This window comes from Octopus bimaculoides, chromosome 27, assembly GCF_046866305.1.
Source record: "Octopus bimaculoides isolate indiv1 chromosome 27, ASM4686630v1, whole genome shotgun sequence".
NCBI classification, from domain to species: Eukaryota; Metazoa; Mollusca; class Cephalopoda; order Octopoda; family Octopodidae; genus Octopus; species Octopus bimaculoides.
The window spans coordinates 23,274,426-23,286,925 of record NC_142954.1 but is presented as its reverse complement, the minus strand read 5'-3'; positions in this window follow the sequence as shown (position 1 = coordinate 23,286,925).

Sequence of the window (12,500 nt, the reverse complement as noted above, 5' to 3'; positions counted from 1 at the left end):
ACACAATAAGTATGTGCGGTCGATAATGTTCAAAATCCTAGTGCTGCTTTTAATTCGTAATTAAACTTCATCTTACGAGAATCGCCGTGGCATACCAGCGAATAGTTTTTATACTATTTGTATATGGTCATCGACTAGCGATTTGGTTCGTACTCGGTTCGATTCAAGTACGTGGTGTTGAAAACCACAAAAAATGGCGAAATGTCGGTATCCATCACTTCTGAATGGGATTGGAGGCGATCTGTTAAACGGGTCTATGACTTCCAGGGATGTTAACACCCAGTGCTATAAGGGAGTCGTCTGCAAAGCGCCAGGATGCAGCAAACAAGCGAAACACATACATTGGGAACACACATGTATATGTATACAGCCATAGGTGCAAAACGTGGTCGAGAAAATAGTACACGAATGCCAAAGGTAGAGCAAAATATTTTGATAATGTATATTATCAATTATGTATGCATCTATATTTACATTATATACCAAAGTGTATACATGACTGTGTCTGTTTAACAATGTATATTTATACGTGTGTGTGTGTGTGTGTGTGAAAATATTTGCTTGCACAACGCTCCGATAGACGAAGCTTATGATACTTCATAATAAAATTAATTTAGGCTGACATTTTCTGCTTAGTCAGGAAGACGTCGATAACCATAGTGTGACGTATGAACAATTCCAATCTACTAAAAGACATTCCATAGACTAACATAATTCCATTAAAAATTCTCATAATATCTGAACTTTCGAAAAATTATTTCGCTAATAACTTACAGAAATGTTTGGCGACATTTGTGCTCACATTAAGAATCTCAAATATTAAAATGAATAATTTTGCGTATTTTAACATTTATATATCTGTGAATTAACATTAATATTATATATGTATTTAATCTTATTCTTAAAACCATTGTGTTTAAATGCTTCATTAATATTTGGTGAGCTTGTGTTCAAGAAAGATAATCAAATGAATTACTGGACGTATTCTTACCGAAATAACGGATTAAATAATAACCATTCAAATCTTTTCATTCCTGTAGATTTATCAATCTATCTTTCCGTCCATCCATCTGTCTAGATAGATAGATAGATAGATAGATAGATAGATAGATAGATAGATAGATAGATAGATAGATAGATATACACATATGTATATTTATTTGTATATATGTACATATATATATATATATGTATGTATGTGTATATATATATATATATATATATATATATTTGAAATTTATTGAAAAGCAAAACCTTGTAGATTCCAGCATGTATATATATATATATATATATATATATATATATATATATATACAGGGTGCGAAGGGTAAATTGTCGGCATTTTATATTTTTATTTCGCGCATGCACATTGTTTGTTTTTGATTTTGTCGACTACACAGTATAATAGGATCAGTAAGGCAGCGCTTGTGAGAAAAAACAACACCATGATGCAATTCATTCCGCCAGAAATTTCGAAGGGACTTGCTGTACTGCTTGCCATTCGTTCTGGAAGCTCCAATATGAACATTTCAGAGCATTCGGGTGTCAATCTGAGGACATGTACTGAGAGTGATAAAAATCAAACAGCCAGTCAACATCATGGTGTTTGGAGTGATCACTAGTGATGGCGATGTTATGTCTCCATTCATCTTCCCACACGGTCTCAGACTCAACACGGAGGCCTACATCAAGTGCCTGGGTCAAGAGGGTGGCTACTGGATGACCCTATGTCTGCCAACAGGACTTTGCGCCATGCCACACAAACAGGAAAACCCAGTCATGGCTATCAGACAATTTCTGCGACCACATCACCCCTAACATCTGGGAACCTAACTCCCCAAACTGCAACCCCCTTGATTGTTATGTGTGGGGTGCAGTTGAGAGGAGAGACCAACAAAACTCCTTGTTACACCAAAGATGAACTGAAGGCAAGGATTATGGCAGCATTCACCAACTTAAACAAGGAGACCATCCAGAAGAGTTGCGTCAGATTTTGAAGTCCTCTGGAGGCCGTGGTTGAAGCCAGTGGCGATTTTGTTGAATAAATCTATATTTTAGTATTTCAAGATATTTTTATACAATTTTGGTAAATATATCTATTAAAATGAGATGTTAGTGTTATTTTCATTTTTGCATAATTTAGACGACAGTTTATTCACCGCACCCTGTATACATACATACATACGTACATACATACATACATGTATATATGTGTGTGCGTGCGTGCGTGCGTGCGTGCGTGCGTGCGTGCGTGCGTGCGTGCGTGCGTGCGTGCGTGTGTGCGTTCATATACATACACAGTCTCTTAGTGCAACAGGTCCAAGAAGTAATTTTTCTGTCGCTTCACACCTTTCTCTCCGCCTCCTTCTCTCTCTCTCTCTCTCTCTCTCTCTCTCTCTCTCTCTCTCTCTCTCTCTTTCCTTATGTTCATCATTTGTTGTTTTTTTTCTTTATTTTCGTTTGTGTCAATAATTGTCGTTTAATGTATATAATGTCTGCCAGGAAATTAGTTTTGGAGGGAAATAAGCGAATTATATTTCCCAATTGAGTTAGGAAATTAATAGTTATGATGGACAGAGCACAATACCCAACACCCGTAAGACACCCGTAAACAAAGAAATTTTAAAACAAAGAAAATATTCACATCCACGCAGACACTCACAATCACGCAAATACGCAAATACGCAAACGTACACAGACACACGCATATACATACATACATACATACATACACACATACATACACAATTTTAACAGCTCATAATTTAACTTATATTTCTCTTTAGATTTTACCAATTTGAAATGGTGAACGGAACCAGACTAAACATTGAACGATGGAAATGTATTCCTTAAATACTTCTGGGACGTTTTGTTCACCGTCCTTAAACAAATCTTATTTGGGGACCTTTTGAGCGGGATGGGCTACTTGACCTGAAGTAAATTCTAACTGGGCCCCACCTGTAAGGTTATGCGCTGTTTATCTTGATACGAGATCACCATGTCGCGCACATATGGTTGTACCCTTATCGGACAGGTAGTCATGATAGGTATACTGGGTTTCGTATATTTTATCCTAGTGTCATTTTGATGGAATGCACTGCTCTCTCACTCAATAATAATAATAATAATAATAGTTTCAAATTTTGGCACCAGGCCAGTATGTTCGTGGGAAACGGTAAGTTGATTACATCGGCCCCAGTGCTTAAGTTGTACTTATTTTATCGACTCCGAAAGGATGAAAGACAAAGTCAACCTCACTGGAATTTGAACTCAGAAGACAAAAACGGACAAAATTGCCGCTAAGCATTTTGTCCGGCGTGCTAACGATTCTGCCATTTTTCCGCATTAACTAGTTTCATATGATATTCCACAAAAGTAAATTTTTTTCAATATTTAGGTAGAATTTATTGAAAAAATATATCGAAGATAGATTATTAACATTGCATATCAAAATATCCCACTTCAAATGGATTTATTCAATTTTGCAAGGGATGAGAATCATTGATGCATATCACACCGAAAATTGCTTTCCATTTTCTTTTTTATATCCGAGCTCATGGTTTGTAAATCTTAAAATCTTGTTTTGGAAACTTATCCAAAACATTCTCGCCCAACGCAGTGGAAAAGGCAGTGGCTTTTGAGTGGATTTAGAAACAAATTCAGCATTGATTTAAAATTGCTTGTAATTAGCAAATTAATAAACTGATTCGGCTCTCATAATTTCAGATTTTGACCATTTATCTGGCAATCTGGCATTTATTGCATATCGACCATAAATGCCAAATCACATTACAAATTTTGCCTCTCTAATTCCATAACAGGAAAACCGTTGATATTAATGAAAAATTTCATTTCATCTTTCGCCTCACAGCAATACCAGATCGTAAAACCTTTGCTAAGCAAGCGAACCCGAAAATGGCACAAGGCGTTGTCTATTTTATTCAGATATCCTTTAAAAAACATATCTAAAACCTTTGTTTTCAATACATTACTTTTATAGAGTTTTTTTTTTACATTTGCTTAACACGTTTCGTTTTGTTACGAATCCATGGACATACTTCAATTTTATTGATGAATATGACAATAACACACTTTTAAACCTTTGCTGGTTTCAAGGATTCGTGGATATCATCAGTTGTGTGTCATCGTGTCAGAAACTAGTCTCCGAGATAATCAGAAATTGAATTTTTCTGGTTTGAATAGTTTACACATTTTAACAATAACTATACACGTTTGACAGCAATTATCTTATACATCCTTTAGCAGAAATTATACACCCTTTGACAATAATTCTACATTCTTAAACAGTAACAATACACCCTTTTACAGAAATCCTAAACCGTTTATCAAGCTTGTTCTTATGCTTTCAACTTCTTTGCATTTGCCTACGCTCTTCCCAACTTGTCTGCGTTGCAAACGTATCTTCTTAAGTTTAAAATTCTTTTTGAAAGAGAATGCTGATTGCATAAAGAATTGATGTTGCGTGCTATCTTGTCTAAATGCAGAATTCCATTCCTTTTAGATTTTATCTTTCTTATATCTGACCAAATAGTTACGTTCAATATTGTATTTTTATAAAGTGCAGCGAAGATGAAGTTGGTGAAAAAAATCTCCAAACGTGCTGTCTTCAATTCGGTCTTCGTGCCTATCTTCGTCCATAGTCGTGGATGTTATTATTGACCGAAAGAGTAGGCGCAAGAAAACGAGCGGCCGAAATGGGGGTTCTTCAAAAGGATCTCTGGAGTAACGCTGCTCGACAGAGTGCATAGGTCGGAGATCAGGGAGGTCGAGGAGCCCCTACTTCTGCAGACTGAGAGGTTACAGGTCCAGTATTACGGACTATGTGATTAGAATGTTGCAGGGAAGAATCGCGAGACGGATTCTCCAAGCGGAACAAACCACTAGGAGACCTAGTGGGGGGGGGGGGGGCGACCAAGAACGAGATGGTTGAATGATATCAATAGTCTCAGTTGCTTACGCTTGAGGATCCAGTCAGACAATCGAATGAGGGTTGTTTATGATAGTACCCTATGAAAGAGGCGCCTGAGGTTTGTACCCATGTGACCCTGCCAGGAATAGGAGGGGTGGATGGATGGATGGATAGACACGGAATCTTTACAAATACGGCTGTCACAATTTCCATCAGAGAAATACTTGCTTTTCTGTTTTATGGGCCGTTGAAAGCATCTCGTTTTTGTTTTCAGTTTAGCTTTTAGATGTATTTTTTAACGAATTTCGTCAAAGGGCTCATTTGATCTGCTAGAAAAAGCTACCAAATTTCCCTCAGATCAATCATTGCCATCTTAAATAAGGTAATGGTGCATTAGATAAATTAACCTTTGAGGGATGGTCACGAATGGAACATTTTCTATCTTATTTGTGCTGCATTATCGATGACCTGCTGTTAAACAACAACACCAACAACAACAACAAAAACAACATCACCGCAACTCAAACAACAGCAACAATATTAATAACGCTTATAACAACTAAACGCTCCTATTTGTGGTGGTGGTGGTGGTGGTGCTTGTGATGACAGTGCTGACGGTAGTGGTGGTGGAGGTGACGGTTGCGGTAATGGTTGTGGTGGTAATGGTGATGGTAGTGGTGGAAGTTACGAGGGTGCTGATGGAAGTAGTGGTAATTGTAGTAGCGGTGTTGTTGTTTCTGTTGTAGTAGTAGTAGTAGTAGTAGTAGTGGTAGTAGTAGCGGTGGCGATGGGCAGTGGCGAGGGCGACAACAATGGTGACGGCAGTAGGGGTGCCGGCTATAGTGGTGGTGGTGGTGGTGGTGGTGGTGTTTGAAAGACCAAAGTTCCTAATTAAATGAAGCACTTAATAAACAGCTCCAGATCTAATTACTGAGATCCAAAGAAAAAACTGGAATAAACGTCACGTGGGGGATTTATTTAAAAGATCTGGACTTTAGAATGGTTGAGCTGGGATGAGTATTGGGGGTGGAGGCGGGGTGGGAGGAGATAAGGAGGAGGAGGAGAAAGAGGGGTAGGGCGGGAAGTGATGATGATGGTGGTGGGGAGGAGGAGGAGGAGGAGTAAGATCACAATGATGAATGATGATAATGATGATGATGATGATGACGACGACTTTGTAGTAGGAGGAGGAGGAGAAAGAGGAAAATGAGGAGGAAGAAAAGGAGCTATGGGAAGCGGGAGTGGATGAGGAGAGAAGGTAGAGGAGGAGGAAAAGGATGATGAAGAGGGAAGAGGAGGAAGACGACGACAATGAAAAGGAGGGGTAGCAGTAGAGGTAGGTGGAAGGGGAGGGGGAAAGGTGGAGGAAAGGAAGGAGAGAAGGAAAGGAGAGGAAGAAGAAGAAAATGAGAAGAGGGAGGAGGAGAGGAAGATGTGGTGGTAGCAGAAATGTAAAGTGTAGATTTGGTTTTGGAAAGAGGAGGAGTAGACAGGGGAGTTGTGGTGGGAGGAAGTGATGTTGAGAAGAGATATATATAAGAGTAGGAGGCGAAGAAGAATTGGTTATGGTGGAGGCAGTGATGGTGGGGGGTGCTGGGGGTATGTATGAGAGAAAGAGAGAGATGAGAAAGGGAGAAAGATTGGAGAATGACAAAGATAGAATGCGGTGAGGAAAAATGTAGTGATGGGTCAATAATAAATATGTAGAAAACATGTGAAATACGTGTGTGCGTGTGTGTGTCTGTGTGTTTAAATATGTGTATGAGTATGTGTCTGTGTGTGTGTCTTTGTATGTGTGTGTGGGTGTAAACACAGCCAGACGTCTCTGGCAAAAGTATATGACCAGGTAACATGTACTTTGCTTCCGCTAATTCTTTTAAGCGTTCACGTAGTCTCAGGTAGGCATAGACACAGTCTCAGCACTTTCATCTTTGATGCAGCGGAACATACGGAATGGGAGAACTGAAAGGAAAGGGAGAGAGAGAGGGAGCGGTTGCGAGTAGGGGCTGATCCAGGACTCTTCAGGTACTCATTCAAACTGAGATGACCGGAGCAATGCATCACACGTTCCAGAGATTAACCCACGATTTTATTATGTCAGAAAGAAGCTTGCTACTCAGCTACATAGTTTCGCATTCAGTCCCATTGCATGACACCTTGGGACAAGTGTCGTCTGCCATAGCATCGAGCTGACTAAAACCTTATGAGTAGATTTGGCAAACAGAAACTGAAAGAAGCCTGTCACTACCTAAGCGATATATATATATATATATATATATATATATATATATATATAGAGAGAGAGAGAGAGAGAGAGAGAGAGAGAGAGAGAGAGAGAGAGAGAGAGAGAGAGAGAGAGAAAGAGAAAGAGAGAGAGAAAGAGAGAGAGAGAGAGAGAGAAGAGAGAAAGAGATAAAAAGAGAGAGAGAGAGAAAAGAGAGAGAGAGAGAGGGAGAGAGAGAGAAAGAGAGAGAGACTTTCCTATATTTCCGACGAAGAGCTCCGCTCGAAACGTCAAATTCTCTTTCTTTCCTTTCCTGAGCGTCCAGTAACACAATCTGTATCACGTCCTCGCGTTGCTGTTTTTTGTTGTTTTTTTTTCGTCGTTTTTCTTGTTTGAACTCACTATATATGTATGTATATGCATATATACATGCATATATATATATATATATATATATATATATATATATACATATACACACAACTAATTCTTTGTATATAGGCGTGTGTATATATACATATATATCTATATACATATATATGTGTGTGTATAAACATAAATAGATATGCCTGCACATAATGTGTATGTCTGTGTGTGTGTGTGTGCGTGTGTATTCCTTCACAAATAGCCATGTTTATACAATTAAATTCAAATCTATTTCATATTTCATATTTCCTTCCTTAATAATCTCTCTAAACATTATATTATAATATATTGTATACAACATGTATTTGCAATTTATTACAAATTATATATTTCAGCTTTATTGTCTTCATTCTAAATTAAATAAAGAATTGGATGGCAGACCTATATTTAATGTTAGAACTACACATGACGTACTTTTCCATGTGGCAAAGTGAAGGCGGACAAAGTTTAAATACAGGAAAACACTTGAATTTCCAACCCGATTTTTTTTCCTTTGGTGTTCTACTTTCTATGTTTTCCCGACGAATTAATTGCAGACACAGAAGGAATTCGTATTTTGTTTACGACACATCATCGACATCACCTAAATAATATCTTGATATATATCTGCGTGTATGTGTGTGCGTGTGCGTGTGTGTGTGTGTTTATATATATCTACAGGGCGTTCGGGTTAACTTTGACAACATTTCATGTCTCCATTTTTCAAAAACAGTTTGATGCATTGGTGAACAATCAACGGCGTTGGAGAGCATAAATATTGATTTCACATTTTGGCACAAGGTCAGCAATTTTTGAGGTAGGAGTAATTCTGTTACATCGACCCAGTACTCAACTGGCTCTTATTCTATCGACCCCGAAAGGATGAAAGGCAAAGTCGACCTCGGCGGAATTTGAACTCAGAATGTTGTTGGCACTCCGTCGCTTACGACGTCGAGGGTTCCAGTTAATCCGATCAACCAAACAGCCTGCTCGCGAAATTAACGTGCAAGTGGCTGAGCACTCCACAGACACGTGTACCCTTAACGTAGTTCTCGGGAATATTCAGCGTGACACAGAGTGTGACAAGGCTGACCCTTTGAATTAGAGGCACAACAGAAACAGGAAGTAAGAGTGAGAGAAAGTTGTGGTGAAAGAGTACAGCAGGGTTAGCCACCATCCCCTGCCGGAGCCTCGTGGGGCTTTAGGTGTTTTCGCTCAATAAACACTCACAACGCCCGGTCTGGGAATCGAAACCGCAATCCTATGACCGCGAGTCCGCTGCCCTAACCACTGGGCCATTGCGCCTCCACTCTCAGAATGTAAGGACGGACGAAATTCCGCTCAACATTTTGTCCGGGATGCCAACAGTTGTTAACTGATACGAAGGACTGGAGGCCGTCTTAATATTAGAAAATAGTTTCCTGTATCATGGGGATTCGCTGTGAGTATCGAAATGCCGACATCACGGTTGTTGTTCAACGCTCTGTGAACATTATAAAGGTTGTCAGACGTGACATGGACTTCATGAAAATCAAGTTAAGTTCTTCCAAACTGTGTTGGTATTCGGATGTATCCCCAGCGATGGCAACGTCATTGCGTCCCACATCTCAGACCAGGGTTTTAGGCTCAATGCAGACGACAACTTGAAGAATGCATATGACAAAATTCCTACCACATTTAAATTATTAGACGAATTAAAATCTGCAGAAGAGATTTGTGGAACCAAACTGTTCAGGAGAGACATTCTTTAGGTTGCAATAGTAATGTTATTTGAACATTATTAATTTGTAATGTAAACTATAAGTAGAAGATGGATTCAGTTAAAGAGAATTCCAAAGGAAAAAAATATATTATACACTAAAGAGGATATTCTGTTTTTTATAAAATTACTTTTTTAAAAGAGAAATTTTTTAGAATTTAAATAATTATAGTATGGTTAAGGTAAATTATGATAAACATAACGTTTTAAGATAAAATATAAATTCAGAAATAAATTAAAATGTAAATAAAAAATAACTAAACGATCTAATTGCAGAGCTTAAAAATATATAACAATAATAACGACAACAACAATAATAATTTCAAATTTTGGCACAAAGCCACCAAGTTTGGGGGAGGAGTAAGTCGTTTACATCAACACAGGTACTCAACTAGTTTTTATTTTATCGACCCCCGAAAGGATAAAAGACAAACTCACCTTGGCAACTTGCTTGAAAGAGCGTACAAATACAAAGCAAAAGCATAATAACCAAAGAAGTGTACAACGAAGATATATATAGCAGAATAAGAATCAGAAAAGAATCCAACATTTAGGGTGATACTCTTTATGAAAGAGAAGAAAAGAAATTTAAAGAGAAAGAGAAACAGCACAAATATATGATACCGAATTTAAAACGTCTGTTTACATACATATCTATATGTATGTATGTACATGTGTGTAAGGGCGTGTTTATGTTTGTATCATACATGTACGCTGGCCTGAGCAACAGTACAACACCTCTTGGTGATGCAAAAGAGAAAATGGAACATTTATATGTCGTATGTTAGTTCTGTGTTGGCTGAGGGGCTAAGAAGCGCGTCTTGCACCCACAAGGTTTCGAGATCAGTCCCATTGCACGGCGCCTTGCGTAAGTACCTTCTATTATTTACTGGGTCGACTAATACCTCGTGCGTGAACTTAGTAGACGGAAACTGTGTAGAAGCCCGTGATAGATAAGTGTGGGTGTAAGTCTGTATTTGTGTTTGTTACTCCACCATCACCTGACAACAGAACTGGCCTGTTGACAACCCTGCAAGTTAGCGGTCCGGTAAAAGAGACCGATAGAATAGGTACCAGACTAGGAAACAGCTATTGCAGTCGATTTGTTCAACTGAAAAACAAAAACCTTCAAAGCAGTACTACAGCATGGCTGCTGTCCAATGACTGACGAAAGTACAAGATGAAAAGTATAATAGCACACGCGATAGTTGAATAGCAGATGAACAGTAGTATGTAAGTATGCTAGTATTTAAGAGACAAATACGCATTAATATGGTATACGATAAATGTGTTAATATTGATAAATACATATACATATTAATGTGTTAATATCACAGGGTGATGGCGGTGTGCAAGACAGGAAAATTAACATTTACGTATCAGTCTGTTAGCTTTCTTACCTACAAACACATTAAAATAAACAGCTAGAATACCATCACAGCTAATGTGATAGTATGGTGGTATTTAAATATCTAAAAAGAAATATTAATGTATGAAGAAGCAAAAAAAAAAAAAAGCCAGTATTAGTATTCATATATACAACATCACGTGAATGCCTTAATATGTAAAGTATGCTACTATGAAAATACACAAAGAAACTTGAATGCGTTAAAGGCTGCAATATGGCGGTGTCATAGCTGGAAAGACATATAACTCATACCGGATGCCCAATAAATCATTTTAATTTTTGATAAAAATTTGATAAAGAATCTAATTGTGTGTGTGTGTGTGTGTTTGTTTGTTTTATGTCTTAGCTTTGTTTGTTTTGTCTGTCTGTATGTGTGTGTCTATGTAAGTGTGTGGGCGTATGTGTATACGCAAGTGTGTCGTCTGTATGTATGCATGTGTGTATGTGTGAGTGTGTGTGTGTGTGTGTGTGTGTGTGTGTGTATGTGTGTGTGTGTATGTGTGTGTGTGTGTGTGTGTGTATGTGTGTGTGTTTTCTTTGTAGTTTCATATTTTATTTTCTATATTCTTTTTGTTGTGTGTGTGTATGTGTGTATGTACGGTATGGGAGTGTGTGTGTATATGTGCGTGTTATGTGTGCTGCTTTGTTTCTGAGTGTGGAAACCTTTGATTTATATATACATGTGTGCGTGTCTGTGTGTATGTATACATATATACATACATATTCATTTAACAACAAATGATTTTATACGTGTGTGTATATATATATATATACATGTGTGTGTGTGTGTGTGTGTGTAAGTGTGTATATATGTATACACACACACATATGGACATATACATATATGTGTGTATACATATATACATACATATACATTTAACAACAAATAATTTCATACGTATGTATATATATATATATATATGCGTGAGTGTATGTGTATGCGTATGTGTGTATATACCACAGGCACATACATAAACATACATATTCAAATATATACACCCGTACTCGTGTATGAGACTTCATTATATATATTTTCTTTTCCTTTAATGTCATGTACCTACTCGTATGTGTATATATGTATTTATATTTGTGTACGTATATATATATATATATATATATGTCTGTGTATAAGCGTGTGTATATCTGTGTGTATTCATACACACATATATATACATAAACTCATATACATGCATTTATAGATACTTATACATATATATATACATCATACATACATATATATATATATATATACATATATATATATATATATATATATACATATATATATATATATATTTCGATGACATTTTTGTATATATATCATATTTTCAAGAAAACAATTTCTTCTATGATTTATGATTTTGTCTTTTCATTTTATTCATTATTTTTTGATATTTTTGTTTTGTTTTTTGTTCTTTTCAGAATTTCTATTCCTCACCTACAAACATTTACCTCCTCTTCTACTTCTTCTTCTTCTTCTTCTAGTTCTTTCTTCAATCTACTCTTTTCCCCTCTAATTATCATCCTAGATGTTCTCTCTCTCTCTCTTATTCTCCGTCTCCTTTTCTTCATTTACATACAACATATATCCCCCACCCCAATCTTTTTCTTCTTCTTCATCGAAATCTTCTGTCGCAATATGCGCGTAGAAGTGTGTGCATGTTGTTATGTGTTGAGTGGGGCATGGTAGGCGGATTAAGTGTGGATTTACACTAATAAATAAATAATGTGTGTGTGTGTATAACTATGAAATTTGACATGTGTATAATATTAT